Source organism: Thalia democratica, chromosome 2 (assembly GCF_965202585.1).
Source record: "Thalia democratica chromosome 2, ktThaDemo2.hap1.1, whole genome shotgun sequence".
In the NCBI taxonomy this organism is placed as follows: Eukaryota; Metazoa; Chordata; class Thaliacea; order Salpida; family Salpidae; genus Thalia; species Thalia democratica.
In genome coordinates, this window is record NC_139166.1 from 16,634,988 (window position 1) to 16,657,417 (window position 22,430).

The 22,430-nt window shown below is 24.6% G+C and overlaps 9 non-coding genes across 9 annotated transcripts; 5 read left to right on the plus strand and 4 right to left on the minus strand.

Moving 5' to 3' along the window:
• Window positions 1–633: 633 nt before the first annotated feature.
• On the minus strand, window positions 634–719 carry Trnay-gua (transfer RNA tyrosine (anticodon GUA)). The gene is given in 2 exon segments: window positions 634–669; window positions 683–719. It is a non-coding gene; the product is annotated as a tRNA-Tyr (tRNA).
• Window positions 720–6,402: 5,683 nt separating this feature from the next.
• Window positions 6,403–6,475, plus strand: Trnaf-gaa (transfer RNA phenylalanine (anticodon GAA)). The gene has a single exon. It is a non-coding gene; the product is annotated as a tRNA-Phe (tRNA).
• A 1,009-nt stretch (window positions 6,476–7,484) lies between these two features.
• Trnae-uuc (transfer RNA glutamic acid (anticodon UUC)) lies at window positions 7,485–7,556 on the plus strand. The gene has a single exon. It is a non-coding gene; the product is annotated as a tRNA-Glu (tRNA).
• Window positions 7,557–8,263: 707 nt separating this feature from the next.
• On the plus strand, window positions 8,264–8,335 carry Trnac-gca (transfer RNA cysteine (anticodon GCA)). The gene has a single exon. It is a non-coding gene; the product is annotated as a tRNA-Cys (tRNA).
• A 1,329-nt stretch (window positions 8,336–9,664) lies between these two features.
• Window positions 9,665–9,736, minus strand: Trnae-uuc (transfer RNA glutamic acid (anticodon UUC)). Its single transcript has one exon. It is a non-coding gene; the product is annotated as a tRNA-Glu (tRNA).
• A 1,299-nt stretch (window positions 9,737–11,035) lies between these two features.
• Window positions 11,036–11,108, minus strand: Trnaf-gaa (transfer RNA phenylalanine (anticodon GAA)). Its single transcript has one exon. It is a non-coding gene; the product is annotated as a tRNA-Phe (tRNA).
• Window positions 11,109–13,566: 2,458 nt separating this feature from the next.
• Trnay-gua (transfer RNA tyrosine (anticodon GUA)) lies at window positions 13,567–13,652 on the plus strand. Its single transcript is given in 2 exon segments — window positions 13,567–13,603; window positions 13,617–13,652. It is a non-coding gene; the product is annotated as a tRNA-Tyr (tRNA).
• Window positions 13,653–16,981: 3,329 nt separating this feature from the next.
• Window positions 16,982–17,053, plus strand: Trnar-ucu (transfer RNA arginine (anticodon UCU)). Its single transcript has one exon. It is a non-coding gene; the product is annotated as a tRNA-Arg (tRNA).
• Window positions 17,054–17,688: 635 nt separating this feature from the next.
• On the minus strand, window positions 17,689–17,761 carry Trnak-cuu (transfer RNA lysine (anticodon CUU)). The gene has a single exon. It is a non-coding gene; the product is annotated as a tRNA-Lys (tRNA).
• Window positions 17,762–22,430: the final 4,669 nt, after the last annotated feature.

Here is a 22,430-nt window from a genome sequence, read left to right on the forward strand (position 1 = left end):
ATCAAAAAGTTCGAACTTAAGCGGCAGAATTTTTACATTTAAAATTAAGTATCAAGGTTATTTGTTATTTTTAGCATTGCCTTTTTGTTTTCGTAATCATAAAACAATGATAGATCAATCGGCTTTTGTTGGTTACCATTAATATATAAATGGTGCAAGTTTCAATATTAACGACAGAACTAACTTAAAAGTATAACAATTATTTCAATAAAGTCTTCTAGATATTTGTTTTTTGAAAATAAAAGATGACAACAATTAAATGAATTATTTTTATAATACTGCCTTTAAATACTTCATTAATAATTTTTAACAGTAATGTAAGTTTTATCACTAAAAATTTATTTCGTTAAAGAAAAAACTAATATAAAATAAGGAGTTTGCCTGTTTTGACAAAAAAAAAATTAAACAACTAATTATTATTGTGTTTAAATATTTGATGTTTTGTATATTTATCTAGAAATTTAGTTGTTAACAAACTATTTAAATTATAACATGTTTTTTAGTAAAATACTTCTTTATAAAATGATATTTCAAGAAATAGTTAAATTTGTTGAATTTGAAAATAAAAAATGTCAAATAAAACATTATTTATATTAATCACGAAAAACATAAAGTTTGATGAAACTAAAATAGTCCTTCGAGCCGGAGGCGAACCAGCGACCTATGGATTTTTAACAACTTGCTACAGTCCACCGCTCTACCAACTGAGCTATCGAAGGCGCTGGAATAAAGCACAAATTTGTGTTTATAAACGTTAGTGTTTGAAGCACTTGTGCACTTAACAATTGATTTTGTTTATTAAGTACATCAACACGGCATATTTTAACATAAGTATGCTTTTAAAGTTGACATTTTTTTGATTGCTTTTATCAACTCACTAGTATGGCCTTATGCGCTTCTACTGTTAAGTTAATATATGCGTACCAATTGAAGTCTTTAAAGCTTAAAATTTCTAAATACCAATTTACAAACAATATTTTGGAGGTAGACTTTTATAATAGTTTTTAATGCGTACCAACTGAGCTACCGAAGGTTGTTATAGTAACCATGATTGTTTTTTCTATATACTTAAATAATAAATGCATACCTTTACAATTTTTTTTAAAGAAGCTTGTAAACACCGATAATAATATAAAATTAAATTAGCTTGTTTACATGTGGTTTAAATTGTAATTGTAACCTATCATAGTTCTTAAATCTAAGTTTTTGCACAATTTTATTTGTAAACAGATAAATATGTTTTATATGCTTTTATAACTAAACAAAAATTAAATAAAAATTTTAAAATTGTAAAATAAATATTTTATAGATACATTCTAAACTTATGTAAAACAAGTATTACTTTTAATTTAGATTAAAAATATCAAATTTAATAAAAGCTACCATAAAATGTAGGAAATAGTGTTTACAATAAAATTGAAATTGTTTACACTTTTGAAATTTTTTTATAAAAAATGAACTAATAAATGTTTATAAGTTAATAAATAAATGTTGCAGTGTTAAAATTTACATAAATTACAATTAACAAGTCATATTTTTAAACCGTTTAAAAAAAAGTTAAATTTAAATAAAACAGTAACTGATTTTATAAACAAAAAGTAAAATAAGACTTATTTTCGTAATAAACAAATACAAATAAAACTATATAAATGTATTAAAGTATTAGTAAATAAATTTACACTAAACTTTCAAAGTATAATACGACTTTTTGGAATTAATTTCAAAGAAAAATACGGAGATGGGTTTGAACCCACGCGTGCAGACCACAAACTGTTATGACGTAATTATAGAGTAGTTTTTTTTATAAAGAATTCCACACAATGAAAACTAGAAATTTTAAAATACAATTTAAATTATAAACATACCCTAAAGAGTTAGTATGTCACAAACTGCATATGTCACAACAGTTTTGTGACGTAATAATGGAAACGTTAATTAATGCATTATAAACGCTACGAATCGCTTGTAATCACATGGGGGTCTGGCTCAGATTGTAGAGCGCTCGCTTAGCATGCGAGAGGTACCAGAACTATGCCCGGCTCCTACACATTTAATAATGGTTACAATATAAACTTTTATCTTATTTGATTTTTTTTAACAATTTAGCTAAAATAAATGAGAGCACAACACTCTTTATTATTTTACTTGTTTATTTTTTTTGTTTAATATGTAAAAAATACTAATCATTAGTAATAAAACAAGACCTTACTTTTAATACACAGCTTATTGCAGATCTTATTAGAAAAAAATCAGCTCATTGTTTTAATTATACATAATTTTTAAGAACTTATATTTGTCTGAACAAGTTTAATAAAGTTTTTAATAACTTATGATTACTTAATTCATTTTTAATTTTGCAAAGTCAAACATGATTTAGTTAATAAAAAATGATTTAGTAAAATTAAATATGATTTAAGATATTCAAAGTGTAATAAAAACCGAAAGGTTTTTTCGTACACTAGGTCCTTTGATTAAATATTTTTGAGTGCTTTTTTGCCGTTCCATAAACTATATAGTAAAATCAAACATGACTTAATTTAGTCCAGCATGATTTAGTAAAACTAAACGGATTTAATTGAGTCATACATGATTCAGTAAATTTATACATGACTTAGTTTAAAAAAATTCTGATTTAGTTGATTAAAACATATTCTAGTTAGGTCAAACATGATTTAGTAAATCAAACAAGATTAAGTAAAGTATAAGTCATACAAAGGTTAGTGAAATCAAACATGATTTCGTAAAATAAAACTTGATTTAGTAAAATTTAACCTGATTTAGTTAAGTCAAATTTGATTTGATAAATTCAAACATGATTTAATAAAATTTAACCTGATTTAGTAAAGTCAAAAACTTTAGTAAAGTTAAAAGTTATTTTTTAAAGTCTGACACGATTAAGTAAAGTCATACATTATTTAGTCTAAAACATTTGTTAGATTCTGATTTAGATATTTGAAATATTTTCTAGTATAGTTAAACACAGTTTAGTAAAGTCGAACAAAATTTGTTCCTTTTCTACTTATGTTTTTATAATAAACAAATTGTCTGAAAATAATTTAGTTTATGTAGAGCAAATACTTTTCATGGGTGAATCAGGGGCGTAGCGTGGGGAGGGACGCTGGCGCATGCGTGCCACCCAAAAAAAAAAAAAAAAGTAGTAAAAAAAATGTAATATCTATATTCTTTATTGTTTATTTTTTCTGATTAATTTGCCGTTTTTCAACTAAGTTTTTCTAGTATTTGAAAAGTAAAACGAAATTTAAAATACCAATTAGTGACAAGTTAGGGAAATTACCCAGTATACCGATTCGGTGCGTGATTTCAAATGTGCACCAATGTTGATGCAAAACTCCATAAGGAAAAATTTTATAACTTCATTAACTTCATAAGAATTTACACTCAAACAGTACGCAACCAGTTAGTGCACCGGAGTAGTATAACCTTATGAGAGAATTTTCTACAAGGACAAATGCTAGCATTTTGTTAGTAAACCATAAGGCTAAACCTGTTTTAAAGTGATAATGATTCAAGAATAAACAAATAGTAGTAAAAATAGCAATTAATAACTGCTCATAAAATAAAAATAAATTGAAGAACAAAAAATATTAACAACATAATTTAAAAGATAGTTAACAAAAAAAAAAATTAACAAATAATAAATAAACAGTTCATACTGTGATTGCAATTTTTAATCTCATTGTACAAAAAGTATTCTTTAAATTACCCTAAACTTAAAATTTTTATTAAAAGCAGTTTTTTTTTTATTAAGATAACAAACAAATCAAAAAAGTTTAAAAATTAATCAATTTTTGTAGCTAGTTATTTTAAAATTTCTTCAGTCACATCATGAATAATATTATAGCAACTTGTAAAACAGATTTTTTACAATCAATATTTAGTCTTAAAGACTTAATTAATAATTTTAAATTTAAATTTATTTAATTTTAAATCAAGTTTAAATGGTATTAAAAAAAAATTCTTTCTACCCACTGTTTGTAGTATTTAAAAAATGCTATTCCCTAAAGATCATAGAAAAACTGATTTCAAGATAAATGAAAAGCTATATTTCTTGTGAATTTTTAAAAGCATGGAAAAGGTTGAACTTCAAAAATTTATCTTTTAAACTTTTTGTTTTGTATCAGAAACATTTATTAAAATTTTTCCTCACAGTAAGGATAAATCAAGATTCTATGAAGTTTTGGAAAACTTTAGTATGACTCAGTTAAAACTAGGATAACTTTTTTAGTTTCTTAAAAATTAAGTATTTTTAAGCTCAGGCTGACTAAGGATATATTTTTTTTTTGTTAACTCAGGGTAGATTTAGTGGTTTTAAAAGCTTTTTTTTAAGAGCTTAGTTAATATCTTTAAAATAATTTAAGACGCTATGATGACACATGATATTTTTTAACTAACTCAGGACAGTTATTTTGACTCAAAGAGTGGCAAGGCAATCTTGATATCTTTAAAGTAGGTTGTTTTTAAAAAAATTGTTTTATAATACTAAATAAAAAGTAAAAATATATTTTCATTAATTTTAGATTATTATCTAAAAAAAAAATGCAAAGTAGTATTGTATGGAATGTTGCAAGTCTAAAAATATGTCAGATAGGAAAACTTTCTGAAGTTTAAAAACTTGGATTGAAAAATAGCAGACCAACACCAGATATTGCTATTACTCAAGACTGCAGTTCAAGTGGTATGAAATTTTAATTTTTGTTTATATTTCAGATTTTCTTCATTTGTTAAGATATATTTTTACAGTTTTATATTGTAATGTACCCAAAAATGTAGAAGTTAAAACAAAAAAAAAACTAGCTCTTTAGATTTTTTCTAAAAAAAAATTAAAAATTTAAGACTTTTAATTTTAATACTGAAGATTTAAAATTTTTATATAAAAGATAGAGATTATATATTAAAAGCTGCAACAAACTAAAAGTATGAGTTATTTTGAGTTTAATTCAATTCTATTTGTTGATATAAAATAAATATTGAAAATTATCTAGAAAATGCAAAGAGAAAATGTTTAGAGGCATTAATTGTTATATCTAGTTGACTATTTATTTGTAGTTTAAGGTCATAGGGGGGTAAGCCAAGTTTTTTAGAAGTTGATCTTATTTTATAAATTTTTTTCTAAGCAATAAGGTGCTTTTTATTTTAATAAAAAATTCGAATTATTTTTTGAGATATGACTAGTCAAAGTTAGGCCGCATAATAGGTTCCCTATGGGAAGGGAAAGACTATTTTGTTTAAAATCTACCTCCTCCTACATTTTTCAAGCAATCTTCTTCAAACTTTAACAGTTTAATCTTTATACAATAATAAAATAACATTACTTGTGAATTTAAAAAAATTGTAGTAACAATGTATTTTTTATGAAAAATAAAAATAAATTTTAAAGTTTTTTTATAATGTATTTATTTATTTTAATTATCAAAATTCATAAATTACGTTTTTTTTTTGTAAAGTAAGGATCATTTTCTAAAATTTAAAAAGATTGCTTGAAAAATGAAGAAGAAGATAGATTTTTAATAATCTTTAAAATTTTCCAGAAAATTGACCCTGATAAAATTGCGGTCCATACATTTGTATTGTAGGAATTCAGATATTCATACATTTTGTAGATAGATATTCAGTTTTACTGTCATTAAGTCTTACGTTTAAAACTTGCCATAAAACTTTTTTTCGTTATGTAATGTGTTCTACAATTTTCATTAAGTGTTTCTTTTATGACAAGTTTTGATTTCTATTTTATTAAAATAAAATAAAAAAGCTAAGTTCAACTTGTTTTAACTTTTTTATAATTCAGATTTAATTTTCTAGCATTAATACCCAACTTACATTAAATAAGCAAGCAATATGTTCTATTTATAACATTTCAGTTTCTTTTACTACAACATAATTTTGTGTTACACATAAAATGCAATGAGGTGTTGTTATCACTGCTGTATTGTAAATTTATGAGATTGATATTTTTTCTTAAATAAAACATATACTTTCGTTTTTTTGAATATATTCATTTTTAAAGATATAAAATTTACTGTAAGTAGTAAAAACATTTTTTTTAGTAAGTTTACATTTGTATAAGTATAAGTAGTTCTAATAAAGTTAATACTTTTTTTAATTATTTAATTTTGTAATAAATAATTATTTTTTAAAACAGTTGCTTTGAACTTATTTTACTTAATGAATTTTTTTCAATTATATTACTTATAAAAAGATCTTTTTATAGCTAATTACAAAAGTTGCAACTTAGGGGATTTTTTGAGAAAAAAAATTGCGCACCCCCTGACAAAAACACCACGCTACGCCACTGGGGTGAATTGAAATAGCGAAAATGTTGATGTAATTCAGTATTCGAATTTGTATGATGTATATAAACGTTACAAAATGTTTTGTGCACAAGCCTCGATAGCTCAGTCGGGAGAGAGTCAGACTGAAGATCTGAAGGTCCCTGGTTCAATCCCGGGTCGAGGCATGCCTTTTACCTACTTTAAATGTATGTATGTATAAGTATCAGAGTGATTAGTTATTATGTACTGCTAAACATATATAATACAAGTAAAAACTGTGCTAACAAAGTTTATTCTAAGAAAAGCAATCAAATAAACTCACTAAAGAAGCAACTGAACAACATAAGAGTAACAAGAAAACAATAATACTCTCTGGCGCTAGTGTGTATGGCAAGAATATAGGCAAAAAATAACAAAAATATTTTTTTGTAGCATAAGTTACTTAAGTAAGTTTTAGTTATTCGAAATTAAATTTGTTTATTTTATCAAGTTAAGTTTTACTAAGTTTGAAATATGTTCACCATTAACTGTAAGTTTTAAGAGACTGAAATAAAATTTAAAAGTTGTTGAGTTAGAATTTAAAATGTTTAAGCGACTTTAAAAGTAGAAAAAGCTTAAATATTATAAAACTTTTTCTAAATGTAGTTTGAACAGATAAAAAAAAAGCTTTATGATAATCTTTTCGAATAATCACTCAGTTTATAAACAGAAAGGTTGTAATTATTTTATTAAAAGTAAGAGGGACTTAACATTTATTTTCTTGAAAAGTATAAAGTAAAGTGTATAAGTACTTATACAAATAAACTGCAATGCGCTTTAGTAAGACTTTAAAACATATATGTATACAAATATTGTTAGGAATGATTTTTTTAAATTTTTAAACGAAAAATTTTGTCAAAACTTTTTATAAGTTTATGTTTCAATAATTTACAAAACTAAACTAAGTTAAGTTAACAACATATAATAAATAACTTACTGTTTATAAAAAAGAACATTTTGATTGTTATGAGTACTTAGAAATAGTTAAAAAAATTTAAAACTTAATATACAAATAGTTTGAAATATAAAGATATAGCACAAAAGTTTCAAGTAATAAAGCTCACAGAAGTTTAAGTTACATAAACGTGCTTTAATTGACACGTCATAACGCTTACAAATACATATATAAATGCAAAATATTTCTGTATACCAAAGTCTTATATGGTCTAGTGGTTAAGATTCCTGGCTTTCACCCAGGCGGCCCGGGTTCGATTCCCGGTGTAGGAACTTTTTATTTGAATAGAAAATTAGAAGTTAGTTTTTAAGCTGTGTAACAAATTTCGTTTATAAACTACACAAATCTATGAACAACTTTTTGTACTTAAAATACATGAAATTAAATAAATTAAGAAATTAATAAGTTGGATTAAACGTTAGCTTTAATCACATTTTAAATAAAATAGGTTCTTTAAAAAAATTCTATTTATGTTTTACATATATACATCATAAAATAAACTTAATTAAACTAATTAGTAAGTAAGCATTCTTGAAAAAAATATATAGTGCTAAAGGAGTGTTATGTTAGATACTTTAGATGTATAAGTTCTTATAAAGTTAAATTATAATTCAATAAACCTAAAACGTATACAAAAGAGTGATTGTTTTTATTTAGTATTGTAAACTACATTAACGTTACTACCTTTTAAAATGTTATTCATTTATTGTTGTAAAATAAAAAAATTCGAAAAATTATTTCAAATATAGTGTTTAAATAACTGAAACTAAATAAAAGTTAACTTTTTTTTGTTAAATATTGATTTTTTAGTGAAAGGAAAAAGTTTTAAAGTGTTTTAGTAAGAGTAAGTTTAAAAAATATTGTAAAAGGATTATTCAGCTACAAAAAAATAAGTCGAATTCAATCAGTTGTTAACAGTTTTGCTTTAGGCAACGCTGACAAACTGTTTATAATTTGTTCTGTATCAATATGGATGTGAGGGGATATAGCTCAGTGGTAGAGCAATCGACTGCAGATCGATAGGCCCTTGGTTCAAATCCGAGTGTCCCCTCCTCCTCAAATAAAACAAAATAGTATTTTTGATGTCGAATAATTAAGCTTGATGACTAATAGTTTTGCTTCATTCTTAATATTTTTTATGATGTTGAATAATTTTGCTTGATGCTTAATAGTTTTGGTTGATAATTAACAATTTATGCTTTACGCAAGAAAACTTTGCTTGATGTTGAACAGTTAGGCGGTGTGTCTATACGACTATAAATTAGTAATATATTAATCAACAGCCGTACAACATTTGCACTAGGCTTACAGAATAGCCTCTAGACTGTAATAGTAAGATCTTTTAAAGTGTTTGTATTTTAACATATTAAATAATTTTTTTCGATTAACTATTCATTTCTTCTAGTATTTAAACTTTTATGTTATGCTTTTAATACTCCGAGTATGTTATAGTATGTACTCCGAAGTTATCTAAAACTTTTAAAGATAATTAAGTTATTACAAAAATAAAATAAAAGACCTTTCTGATTGCTTAACTAGTCAAAAAAAAAATACGTAAACAAGGTTTTGATTTATTTTAAAAAAATAAGTGTTAAAAAAAAAAACTGAAACCAATTGCTTTAGTGTATGCAACTTACCACTGAGCTATATCCCCTCACATCCATATTAATACAGAACAAATTATAAACAGTTTGTCAGCGTTGCCTAAAGCAAAACTGTTAACAACTGATTGAATTCGACTTATTTTTTTGTAGCTGAATAATCCTTTTGCAATAGTTTTTAAACCTTTACGACAAACTCTTACTAAAACACTTTAAAACTTTTTCCTTTCACTAAAAAATCAATATTTAACAAAAAAAAGTTAACTTTTATTTAGTTTCAGTTATTTAAACACTATATTTAAAATAATTTTTCGAATTTTTTTATTTTACAACAATGAATGAATAAAATTTTAAAAGGTAGTAACGTTAATGTAGTTTACAATACTAAATAAAAACAATCACTCTTTTGTATACGTTTTAGGTTTATTGAATTATAATTTAACTTTATAAGAACTTAAACATCTAAAGTATCGAACATAACACTTCTTTAGCACTAAATATTTTTTTCAAGAATGCTTACTTACTAATTAGTTTAACTAAGTTTATTTTATGATGTATATATGTAAAACATAAATAGAATTTTTTTAAAGAACCTATTTTATTTAAAATGTGATTAAAGCTAACGTTTAATCCAACTTATTAATTTCTTAATTTATTTAATTTCATGTATTTTAAGTACAAAAAGTTACATAAAGGTGTTCATAGATTTGTGTAGTTTATAAAAGAAATTTGTTACACAGCTTAAAAACTAACTTCTAATTTTCTAGTCAGATAAAAAGTTCCTACACCGGGAATCGAACCCGGGCCGCCTGGGTGAAAGCCAGGAATCCTAACCACTAGACCATGTAGGATTACGGTGAAGAGAAATATTTTGCATTTTTATATGTATACGTAAGCGTTATGACGTGTCAATTAAAGCACGTTTATGTAACTTAAACTTCTGTGAGCTTTATTACTTGAAACTTTTGTGCTATATCTTTATATTTCAAACTATTTGTATGTTAAGTTTTAAAAATTCTTAAGTACTCATAACAATCAAAATGTTCTTTTTTATAAACAGTAAGTTATTTATTATATGTTGTTAACTTAACTTAGTTTAGTTTTGTAAATTATTGAAACATAAACTTATAAAAAGTTTTGACAAAATTTTTCGTTTAAAAAATTTAAAAAAATCATTCCTAACAATATATGTATACATATATGTTTTAAAGTCTTACTAAAGCGCATTGCAGTTTATTTGTATAAATACTTATACACTTTACTTTATACTTTTCAAGAAAATAAATGTTAAGTCCCTCTTACTTTTGATAAAATAATTACAACCTTTCTGTTTATAAACTGAGTGATTATTCGAAAAGATTATCATAAAGCTTTTTTTTATCTGTTCAAACTACATTTAGAAAAAGTTTTATAATATTTAAGCTTTTTCTACTTTTAAAGTCGCTTAAACATTTTAAATTCTAACTCAACAACTTTTAAATTTTATTTCAGTCTCTTAAAACTTACAGTTAATGGTGAACATATTTCAAACTTAGTAAAACTTAACTTGATAAAATAAACAAATGTAATTTACAAATAACTAAAACTTACTTAAGTAACTTATGCTACAAAAAATTATTTTTGTTATTTTTTGCCTATATTCTTGCCACACACATTAGCGCCAGAGAGTATTATTGTTTTCTTGTTACTCTTATGTTGTTCAGTTGCTTCTTTAGTGAGTTTATTTGATTGCTTTTCTTAGAATAAACTTTGTTAGCACAGTTTTTACTTGTATTATATATATTTAGCAGTACATAATAACTAATCACTCTGATACTTATACATACTTAGTTTTTAAGATAGTTGTTACTAAGGTGTTCTGGACTCTAACTTAAATAAGATATATAGTATTAAAAAGTTTACAACTCCTTATATTTAGCATTTAATTTATATTTAATTAGTAAAAGTAATCTCCTAACTCAGACCTTGGGGATTGTAATGCATAAAGCACAACCATTGTAACATAAATCATAAAAAAAAGCACAACTACATAACGTTGAAAAAATATATACGTTAAGAAACAAAACAACTATGTTAAATAAATCACTATATAAACTAAAGTGATTTTAACATGAACAAAAGATAAGTGTATTTTAAGTAGGTAAAAGGCATGCCTCGACCCGGGATTGAACCAGGGACCTTCAGATCTTCAGTCTGACGCTCTCCCGACTGAGCTATCGAGGCTTGTGTAAAATAACATTTTGTAACGTTTATATACATCATACAAATTCAAATACTGAATTACATCAACATTTTCGCTATTTCAATTCACCCATGAAAAGTATTTGCTTTACATAAACTAAATTATTTTCAGACAATTTGTTTATTATAAAAACATAAGTAGAAAAGGAACAAATTTTGTTCGACTTTACTAAACTGTGTTTAACTATACTAGAAAATATTTCAATTATCTAAATCAGAATCTAACAAATGTTTTAAACTAATTAATGTATGACTTTACTTAATCGTGTCAGACTTTAAAAAATAATTTTTCACTTTACTAAAGTTTTTGACTTTACTAAATCAGGTTAAATTTTATTAAATCATGTTTGAATTTATCAAATCAAATTTGACTTAACTAAATCAGGTTAAATTTTACTAAATCAAGTTTTATTTTACGAAATCATGTTTGATTTCACTAACCTTTGTATGACTTATACTTTACTTAATCTTGTTTGATTTACTAAATCATGTTTGACCTAACTAAAATATGTTTTAATCAACTAAATCAGAATTTTTTTTAAACTAAGTCATGTATAAATTTACTGAATCATGTATGACTCAATTAAATCCGTTTAGTTTTACTAAATCATGCTGGACTAAATTAAGTCATGTTTGGTTTTACTATATAGTTTATGGAACGGCAAAAAAAGCACTCAAAAATATTTAATCAAAGGACCTAGTGTACGAAAAAACCTTTCGGTTTTTATTACACTTTGAATATCTTAAATCATATTTATTTTTACTAAATCATTTTTTATTAACTAAATCATGTTTGACTTTGCAAAATTAAAAATGAATTAAGTAATCATAAGTTATTAAAAACTTTATTAAACTTGTTCAGACAAATATAAGTTCTTAAAAATTATGTATAATTAAAACAATGAGCTGATTTTTTTCTAATAAGATCTGCAATAAGCTGTGTATTAAAAGTAAGGTCTTGTTTTATTACTAATGATTAGTATTTTTTACATATTAAACAAAAAAAATAAACAAGTAAAATAATAAAGAGTGTTGTGCTCTCATTTATTTTAGCTAAATTGTTAAAAAAAAATCAAATAAGATAAAAGTATATATTGTAACCATTATTTAGATGTGTAGGAGCCGGGCATAGTTCTGGTACCTCTCGCATGCTAAGCGAGCGCTCTACAATCTGAGCCAGACCCCATGTGATTACAAGCGATTCGTAGCGTTTATAATGCATTAATTAACGTTTCCATTATTACGTCACAAAACTGTTGTGACATATGCAGTTTGTGACATACTAACTCTTTAGGGTATGTTTATAATTTAAATTGTATTTTAAAATTTCTAGTTTTCATTGTGTGGAATTCTTTAAAAAAAAACTACTCTATAATTAAGTCATAACAGTTTGTGATCTGCACGCGTGGGTTCTAACCCATCTCCGTATTTTTCTTTGAAATTAATTCCAAAAAGTCGTATTATACTTTGAAGGTTTAGTGTAAATTTATTTACTAATACTTTAATACATTTATATAGTTTTATTTGTATTTGTTTATTACGAAAATAAGTCTTATTTTACTTTTTGTTTATAAAATCAGTTACTGTTTTATCTAAATTTAATTTTTTTTTAAACCGTTTAAAAATATGACTTGTTAATTGTAATTTATGTAAATTTTAACACTGCAACATTTATTTATTAACTTATAAAAATTTATTAGTTCATTTTTTATAAAAAAATTTCAAAAGTGTAAACAATTTCAATTTTATTGTAAACACTATTTCCTACATTTTATGGTAGCTTTTATTAAATTTGATATTTTTAATCTAAATTAAAAGTAATACTTGTTTTACATAAGTTTAGAATGTATTTATAAAATATTTATTTTACAATTTTAAAATTTTTATTTAATTTTTGTTTAGTTATAAAAGCATATAAAACATATTTATTTGTTTACAAATAAAATTGTGCAAAAACTTAGATTTAAGAACTATGATAGGTTACAATTACAATTTAAACCACATGTAAACAAGCTAATTTAATTTTATATTATTCTCGGTGTTTACAAGCTCCTTTAAAAAAAATTGTAAAGGTATGCAGTTATTATTTAAGTATATAGAAAAAACAATCATGGTTACTATAACAACCTTCGGTAGCTCAGTTGGTACGCATTAAAAACTATTATAAAAGTCTACTTCCAAAATATTGTTTGTAAATTGGTATTTAGAAATTTTAAGCTTTAAAGACTTCAGTTGGTACGCATATATTAACTTAACAGTAGAAGCGCATAAGGCCATACTAGTGAGTTGATAAAAGCAATCAAAAAATTTTCAACTTTAAAAGCATACTTATGTTAAAATATGCCGTGTTGATATACTTAATAAACAAAATCAATTGTTAAGTGCACAAGTGCTTCAAACACTAGCGTTTATAAAGACAAATTTGTGCATCGCCCCAGCGCCTTCGATAGCTCAGTTGGTAGAGCGGTGGACTGTAGCAAGTTGTTAGAAATCCATAGGTCGCTTGTTCGACTCCGGCTCGAAGGATTATTTTAGTTTCATCAAACTTTATGTTTTTCGTGATTAATATAAATAATGTTTTATTTGACAATTTTTATTTTTAAAATCAACAAATTTAACTTTTTCTTTAAATATCATTTTATAAAGAAGTATTTTACTAAAAAAACATGTTATAATTTAAATAGTTTGTTAACAACTAAATTTCTAGATAAATATACAAAACATCAAATATTTAAACACAATAATAATTAGTAGTTTATTTTTATTTTTTTTCAAAACAGGCAAACTCCTTATTTTATATTAGTTTTTTCTTTAATGAAATAAATTTTTAGTGATAAAACTGACACTACTGTTAAAAATTATTAATGAAGTATTTAAAGGCAGTATTATAAAAATAATTCATTTAATTGTTGTCATCTTTTATTTTCAAAAAACAAATATCTAGAAGACTTTATTAAAATAATTGTTATACTTTTAAGTTAGTTCTGTCGTTAATATTGAAACTTGCACCATTTATATATTAATGGTAACCAACAAAAGCCGATTGATCTATCATTGTTTTATGATTACAAAAACAAAAAGGCAATGCTAAGAATAACAAATAACCTTGATACTTAATTTTAAATGTAAAAATTCTGCCGCTTAAGTTCGAACTTTTTGATTAAGTAAAAAGTTTGTGTAGAAAGTGTAACTTATTCTTAAGAAAAACTTGTTCCTTTAAATAAGTGTTAAGAAGTTTAGTTTTAAAAATTTTTAGTTAAAATATATAAAAACTAATACGAATTAGTACAAAGTTAATAAACACACCAAGCAAGTTATTCAAATGCATTAAACAAAACATGATTTTCTTAATCATGTACAACACAGTTGAAACATTAATAAAAATTATTTCAAAAAAGCCGGACTAAGTTTTAGTTGTTAAAAGAAAATAAAAAACAGTGAAACTGTGATTTATTTAGATTCAAAAACACTTAAACTTGGATCACATTTTAGTTTATATAAAGTTATCATAGAAAAGTATTTATGGCATAGTTTACAATTAGAGGTGTTATAATAAGACCAGGAAGAAAACTAAAATCATGATTTTCAATAATTTCTAAACCAAATCAAAAGTCATTTAAAAACTTATTAGACTACAGAGACTCTGGTTTATATTTTAAATAACTAGTAACTTAGATTTAGCTTTAGTATGAAGGACAATAACTTAGATAAATTTGCCCTTTTTTGGCTGTGTTTAAAGTACGAGCTCAAAAAGCATACAATTATAATTTGTTCTCTGGTTTATAGTTTGAAAAATTAAGCAGTAAGTAATGAAAAATAAACAAAACTGTTAAGCTGGTTATTATTGTTGTATAAAACAACTCGTTATCTTTAATAAAAAACCAAAATAATAAGTTTTAAGTTTTTGGGGGAAACTCGTTAAAAAATTTAAAAAAATAAATTATAAAATTTTTCTTTTTTTTGTTGAAAAGAAATTAAAAAAAAATCTTTTTTAAATAATTCAGTCTCTCGGATGTGATAAGAAAAAATAAAACAAACTAAATTAAGACAATATTCAATCAAATAAGCAAAAGTGCATTGTCCGGGAATCGAACCCGGGCCTCCCGCGTGGCAGGCGTGGAGTCAAGTGGTTATCAAATGCAGCGTATCTGCATTTGCTTATCAAAAGTAGCAACTGTTGTGATGATATAAACAATCAAGTGTTCATTTAGCATTGATCTTATGCGACTTGAATATTAGTGCATTTTAGTATTTACTTTTTTTTAACTATTTTATTAGCGGCTAAATATTTAGTCTTTGTTCATTTTTAAATTATAACCATTTTTAAATAGAATATTTATTTTAAAAATGTTATTTTATCTTTATTACAGTAAAACAATTCATGTACTAACTAGAAAATTTTGATAGTAACACTAACCAAAATTTGTATATCACAATTTAAAACTAGCTTATTTATTTATAAAACTAATTTACCATTTTATTTTCGTTTATTTAAATAGTAACAGACATTATTTGGTTGAAAACTGAAACAAATTTACAGTTGCAACTACTTAAGCTTAGTAGAAAAAAGTTGAGAAATTTTGCAAAAATATCAAAATTTACTTAAATTTTGTTAAAACCAAGTTGTCACTTTGATATCTAACTTTGTCAAACATTTTAGAAGCCGGTTGTTAAAAAAACAAAACTAAAAATTAATAATGTTTTTAGACGTGTCAATTTAGACAATTAAAATGTTTGCATTCAAACATACCATAAGCAGTAAGTAAAATTTGTGAATGAAACATTAATAGGTATATCCTTTTTTTACGTTTGTGTAAGCACGATGATGACCAATAAAACCAGGGAACTATTTCTTTCTTATTAAATGTATTTATTTGGAAAGGTCCTTAATTGTATTCTATTTGTAGTGTACGACTCGATAACAGAAACGTTTTTTCGTGCACCAGGTCCTAGGACCAAACACTTTTGGTATTTTATTTTTGTCGTTCAGTAAACTATTCTACAAAATGCTCAAGACTATACTGGGATAAAAATATTTAGCCTAGTTTAATCTTCTGATCCCATTAAAAATCGTAAGGTTATGGTAGTTGAAATTGTATAATAAAAAATAGTTGATAGAATCCTTTCATAAGTACGATTAATCTTTAATTAACATTTAATTTATACAAAGCTATTTTATTAGATTATAAATTAAATAGTGGCTATGAGAATGAGAATTTTATTTATACTTTACTAAATTAAGAAAATTTAAGCCATAGCTTTAAAATTAACATAACTTAATGAAATTAGTAATTTTTGTAGCTAATGAGAATTTGGTATTTATACTTGAAAAAAAAAAATTCAACAACTATTTGTTTATGATTCATCTGAAATGTAGTATATAATAATTATTCTTGATAGCGTAAGCTATTAAGGTATTCTTTTTCACCTAAAGAAAGCTGTAGGAAAATACTTAATTTTTGATTAGACTATTAACACCATTCATCGTTAGTTCTATATTATAAACAATTTTTTTAAAAACCTAAGTAGCTAAAACTTAAATATGACGTCAAGAAATTCAATAATTAGTTTTAAACAACAGCTAACGAACAACGTAAATTAAAATTCAACGACCGACAAGCAAAATGTCTCTATAAGTTTGCAGTTTACTAAACCACGTGATTATTTTCAACGAGCGTCAAAGCTATCGAGCAAAAACACGTTTAAAATTTGCAGCGAAATATTATAGCACATTCTGTCGAGCTAAGGGCAAAAAAATTAACGCTTGAACGAACATATGCTAGCATTCGAGTGCGCTACAGATTTACTTGCCTTGACATTTGGGTTTATAAACAGTAATTTTTCGCCTTAGACAAGCGTCGATGGTGTATCGGTTAGCATTGGTGCCTTCTAAGCACTAGTTCCGGGTTCGACTCCCGGTCGACGCACTTTTGTATTTTTGGTACAGTAGTGAAATATTTGCATGTAAGAATGGAATGATGTAAACGTTTTAAGTAGAAATGAATAATTTCAAACTAATTTTAGCAAGCTTTATGAAACTTAATAAAAATAGTAGAAGGACTGCTGATGTAAATATACAATTTTTAACTGTACTTTATTTTGAAATTATAAAGTTTGAATCAAGTAGTAAGCAAGTAATTCAGTAATTATTTTCATGACTAGATACAAGATATTGAAAAAAAAATTCGAGTAGCTAGTTATTTGTTGGAATGTACTAATACTCTTGTTTTTAATTTTTACATAACTGTATTTTTTTCATGGTTTAGTAGTCAAGTCAAAAATCAAAAGTCAAGCTCACCTACTTAATTATGTACTACCATTTAAAGTTAACTAGTAGTTATATTTACTAGAAAATATCGTTAAAAAACAGGTCATAAATTGTACCTATTTTCTTTTTAATATACATTCATAAATATTGTTCTGTTGACCCTGCTTAAACAATATGTTGTTTTAGATTCTGTTTGATATTAAAAAAAGATAAATAAAAAACACAAAATCAGCTGTAATAAAACTATGTTATTATCAAAAGATAGTTCATTCACCAAAAAACAATAAGAACCCACGCCCAACGTGGGGCTCGAACCCACGACCGTTGAATTAAGAGTCCAACGCTCTACCGACTGAGCTAGCCGGGCACTTGCAGTAAAGTCTTGTTACAGCTAGATATATGATAAATTTTAATTCAAACTCTCATTGATTTCTTTTATTGTGTATTACCGGTTAACAATTTTACGGTTTGGTTAATGTTTTATATAATACTGATATATTCTATGTACAACATACGATTTTTGAGTTTCTTACTTTTTTAAGAAAAGTAAAATAATACTTTAAAGTTCAATTTATATTTATACCTTAGAACTTAAGGCTTTTTGATGTAATTATAAAATTTGAACGTTCGCTCAAAATATAACTCAGCGTAAGCCAAATATTTTTAACTAAAACAGAAAAAAAAAACTTTCTTTTCAAATCTTATGCTTATTTGTTTTAATCTGTTTGTTTAAGTTTAAATTTGTTTAAATTAATGATTGTAATATTAACATTATGTTAACAGTTAAATTTTTCAGATGCTATATGGTTACATATTCAAACATAGTATAAGTATCGAAAACTAGTTGTGATTAAAATTAAGAAACTTAATAGTTAACCTTAATTGATTATTTTATAAAAGTACTTAGCTTTACTTAAATAAGCAACAACACATACTGCAATTTTTTTATTATCTCTAAATTATGTTTTAAAGTAGTTTCTGTGTAGTCTAGCAACAATAACAGTCTAATTTAAACTAGTAAATAAGTTACTTGTTTGAATTACTTTGTTTTTGTTGTCAGTTACAAAAACAAAAACTTTTACAAATTTTTTTATACCTCCACATATTTTTGTTCTGTTATAAATTGTTCAGTTAAAATTTTATTAAAGCTTATTACACACATTTTTTAGTCTAGTAGTAGCACAAAAGTTTAATGATTTTCGAGTAATCTTATAAAAATAAATTGCGTTTCATAAAATGGTATATTATTTAAATGCATGATGAAACTAGTATACTAAATTGATAAATAAATGCTATTTTAAGTATAAAATAATTTTTATTTAATATAAATAACAAATGTTTTTCAGACTTCAAGTAAAGCTTTCAAGCTGTAACACTTTAAACACATGAAAGTTAAGTTAAGTATGTAAGTTGTTAATACACAATCATGTAAACTTGTTTACTAAAATCACCTGTAGGTTAAAGAAGTCAACGTGTAGTATTTTTGAAAACTTTGTTGTTTTTTAAATGTTGATAAATAATAAAACCTTTTTAATTAGGTTATGCCTATATTTGATATATGTATTATTTTCTTACCTAAGTTACAAAACTAAAGTGGTATAAAATGTAATAGTGTTTATAGTTATTTTAAATAAATTATCTATTTTAAAGCTTTTTAGTAAGCTTTTAAAAAACGCTTAAATTAATATTTTCAGATAAGTGCAAAATTACATTTATTTTTCATACTTCTTAAGTATTCTAAAGACTGTGAAGCGATTATCTTACTTGTAAAAAATATAATTAAAATAGTTTAAGGTATCTTGAAGTGCAGTTTTCTAACTTATAGTTGGTAACAGGGGCGTAGCGTGGGGAGGGACACTGGCGCATGCGTGCCACCCAAAAAACGAAAAAAAGTAAAAAAAAGAATGTAATATCTTTATCCTTCATTGTTTTTTATTTCTGCTTAATTTGCCTTTTTCAACTATGTTTATCCAGTATTCGAAAAGTTAAACGAAATTTTGAATACCCATTAGTGACAAGTTAGAGAAATTACCCAATATACTGATTCGGTGCGCAAACGAAAATGCGCACCGATGTTGATGAAAAACTCCATAAGGAAAAATTCTATAACCTCATTAACTTCATAAGATTTTAGACTCAAAAAGTACGCAACTAGTTAGTGCACCGCTGTAGTATAACCTTATGGCAGCTTATTTTTTTACAAAAAATTTACAAAAATACGACACGCTTAAAGGAAAATTAAACAATTTTACAAGTTTTTTTTTATGCTACAATAAATGTTTAAGACTACTGCTAGTTTTCTGATCTTTATTTTTGTAAACATACAAGAAAAAGCATGTCGGCCTATGAGAAATAAACTTTGTTTGTGATAATTATTTTAAACAAGTACAATCAGATGAATTAAATTTAAAAAACATATCTTTTACTATTTTACAAAGTTGTAATAAACTGTAATAACAGTTATAAAGTTGATCTATTTTAACTTCTGTGTACTTTTATTTAAATTATGTGCAATGAGGTGTTCTTATCACTGTTTTATTGTATATTAAAGAGATTGATATGTTTTTCGTAAATAAAACAGATACTTTCGTTTTATTGAATATAATCATTTTTAAAGATATAAAGTTTACTGTCAGTAGTAAAAACAATTTTTATTTAATAAGTTTACATTTGTGCAAGTATAAGTAATTGTAATGAAATTTATACTTTTTTTTAATTGTTTAATTTTGTAATGTATAAGTAATTTTTACAACAGTTACTTCGAACTTATTTTACTTATTGACTTTTTTTTCAACTTTTTTACTTATAAAAAGATCTATTTATAGCTTATTACAAAAGTTTTAATTTAATTTTTTTTTGAGAAAACAATTGCGAACCCCCTGACCAAAATACTTCGCTACGCCACTGGTTGGCAAGATTATAAATGCAATACAGTCTCATTTACCAAGTGGCCCGTTAATCTGTAGTTGTGATTTTTCAGAGTGAGGGAAGTCCTGAATTCAAATCCCAGGCTGGTTATACTTTTTGATAGTATAAATTGTATTGGTTAGTAGGTAAACTTCTACTTATTTTTACTACTGCGTATTACTTCTTACTTTAGTAAGAACATTAAATAGTTATCAGCTTAAGTCTTATTTTACTTATCTATATTTTTAAAACTAATTTTATAACACGTTATTAATAAAAGTCTTATAACAGAAATTTCTCAACTAAATTTAAATAACAGTGCAACTAAAGTCTTTTATCATCTGTGAATGTTGTAAATCAATTCAATTTCTCAAAACAGTTTTCGAAAATAAAAACAATATTAAACAATAATGATAAGCTCTTAGTTATTTATATTTCAAGTATTATTTGATTAGAGTGAAACCCTTTTGTAAAACCATAACAATTTGAACAGTTTTGTTTTAAGTTTTATACAAATTACGAAATGCAAGAATGTAGAAGCAAAAAATAACTATAAATTTTTAGGTTAAAACTGTAATTAAACCTTACTAAACTAGTACAGCTAAAATTGTTTAGTAGTAAAGAAAATGGAAACTTAAAGTTGAATATACATCGTTGATTACATAAAAATAAACTCAACTTCACGTTAAAATTAAACTTCAGTAAAGATTTTTTTTTAAATTTATATTTAGTAAATATTAAGATATTTGAAATTCTAAAGTGATTACAACATTTACAAAATGTATAAAGTAAAATGTTTTTAAGCAAAAAATTTTTTTTGTTAGTTTAGAATATGTACAAATTAAGCAACAGTTATAAATATAAAACAAGCTCATGTAGTAATATTTAAAACTAAAAGTTGCTTTGTAACTTATGTAATGAAAGGTTTTTATTTTTTCATTGTTTTAACAATTATTTAAACTTTAGTTTAAGCAAGTTACTAAATATAATTTAACGGTACGCTACTAAATTAACGTAGTAAAAATATAAGTAAATAAAAGACAACGCTTTATGGTTTAATCAAGAAAGTTATAGGTTTTCGTATTACAATACAAGAAAATAGCAAAAATTTTAAGTTTTAATTGGTCTAACTTAAACAACAAACTAGTGAAAATTTGACAGTGTCGTACTAATTTGATAAATAAAGCTCAATAAATGTTTTAAAAACAAAAATTCCAAACAGTATTACGACTCAGTGTTTTTATAAAAAAGTCATAATATCATTTATTTCTTAAATTAGTTAATTATAATTTATAAATGACATATAAGAATGCTATAATCTATCTTTAATAAAAATAGATTGCTTTTAAAATTATCTGTACATTTTTTCATGTTGAAATTTTTAAATACCGAATATCTTTTGTAACAGTTTTTTGTTAGACTTTCATGAGTCGTAACTTATTTATAAAACCAATTTTATTTAAATAAAAATATGTATAGTGAGAGAACCAAGATAAATATAAAATTAAATACCTAAAGCTACATGAAACACTTTGTGATTACGTAAAATGCTTTAGAATTGCTGTTATGACAAGTTTATTAATCTTAACTATTTATTAAAACAACTCAAATACACTTGCTAACGAAATAATTTCGCAGAAAAACAACAATTTGCTCACTACTTTTTTTATTCAACTGACGCACGTTTCTCCGTGTTAATGAAGTTAAAAAGTTTTTACGGATTTATCTAAAGCTTCCAAGTAACAGTTTTCAAAGTTACTTGGAAAACTTTGATAAACCCGCAGAACTGTCTTAATTTTTTTTAAACAGAGAAACGTCCGTCAGTTTAATAACGAAAAGTAGTGTAAAATTAAGTACAACACAAAGTTTATAAAAAAAAACTTATGTTAATCTACTAAATTGTTTTCTTAAGTAAAGTTGTACTTTTCAAATTAATATTCTCGTTTATAAACATTGACTTCTACGAACCTAACAATAAAATATTTTTTCACAATTTTTAGACTACTTATTTTTAAACATAAGGTATCTTTGATATTAGTAGATTTTTTTCTTTTTCTCTGCAAATAGTTTATCTGAAGCTATAAACAAAAAAAATAAGTATGTGTAACAGGGGCGTAGCGTGGGGAGGG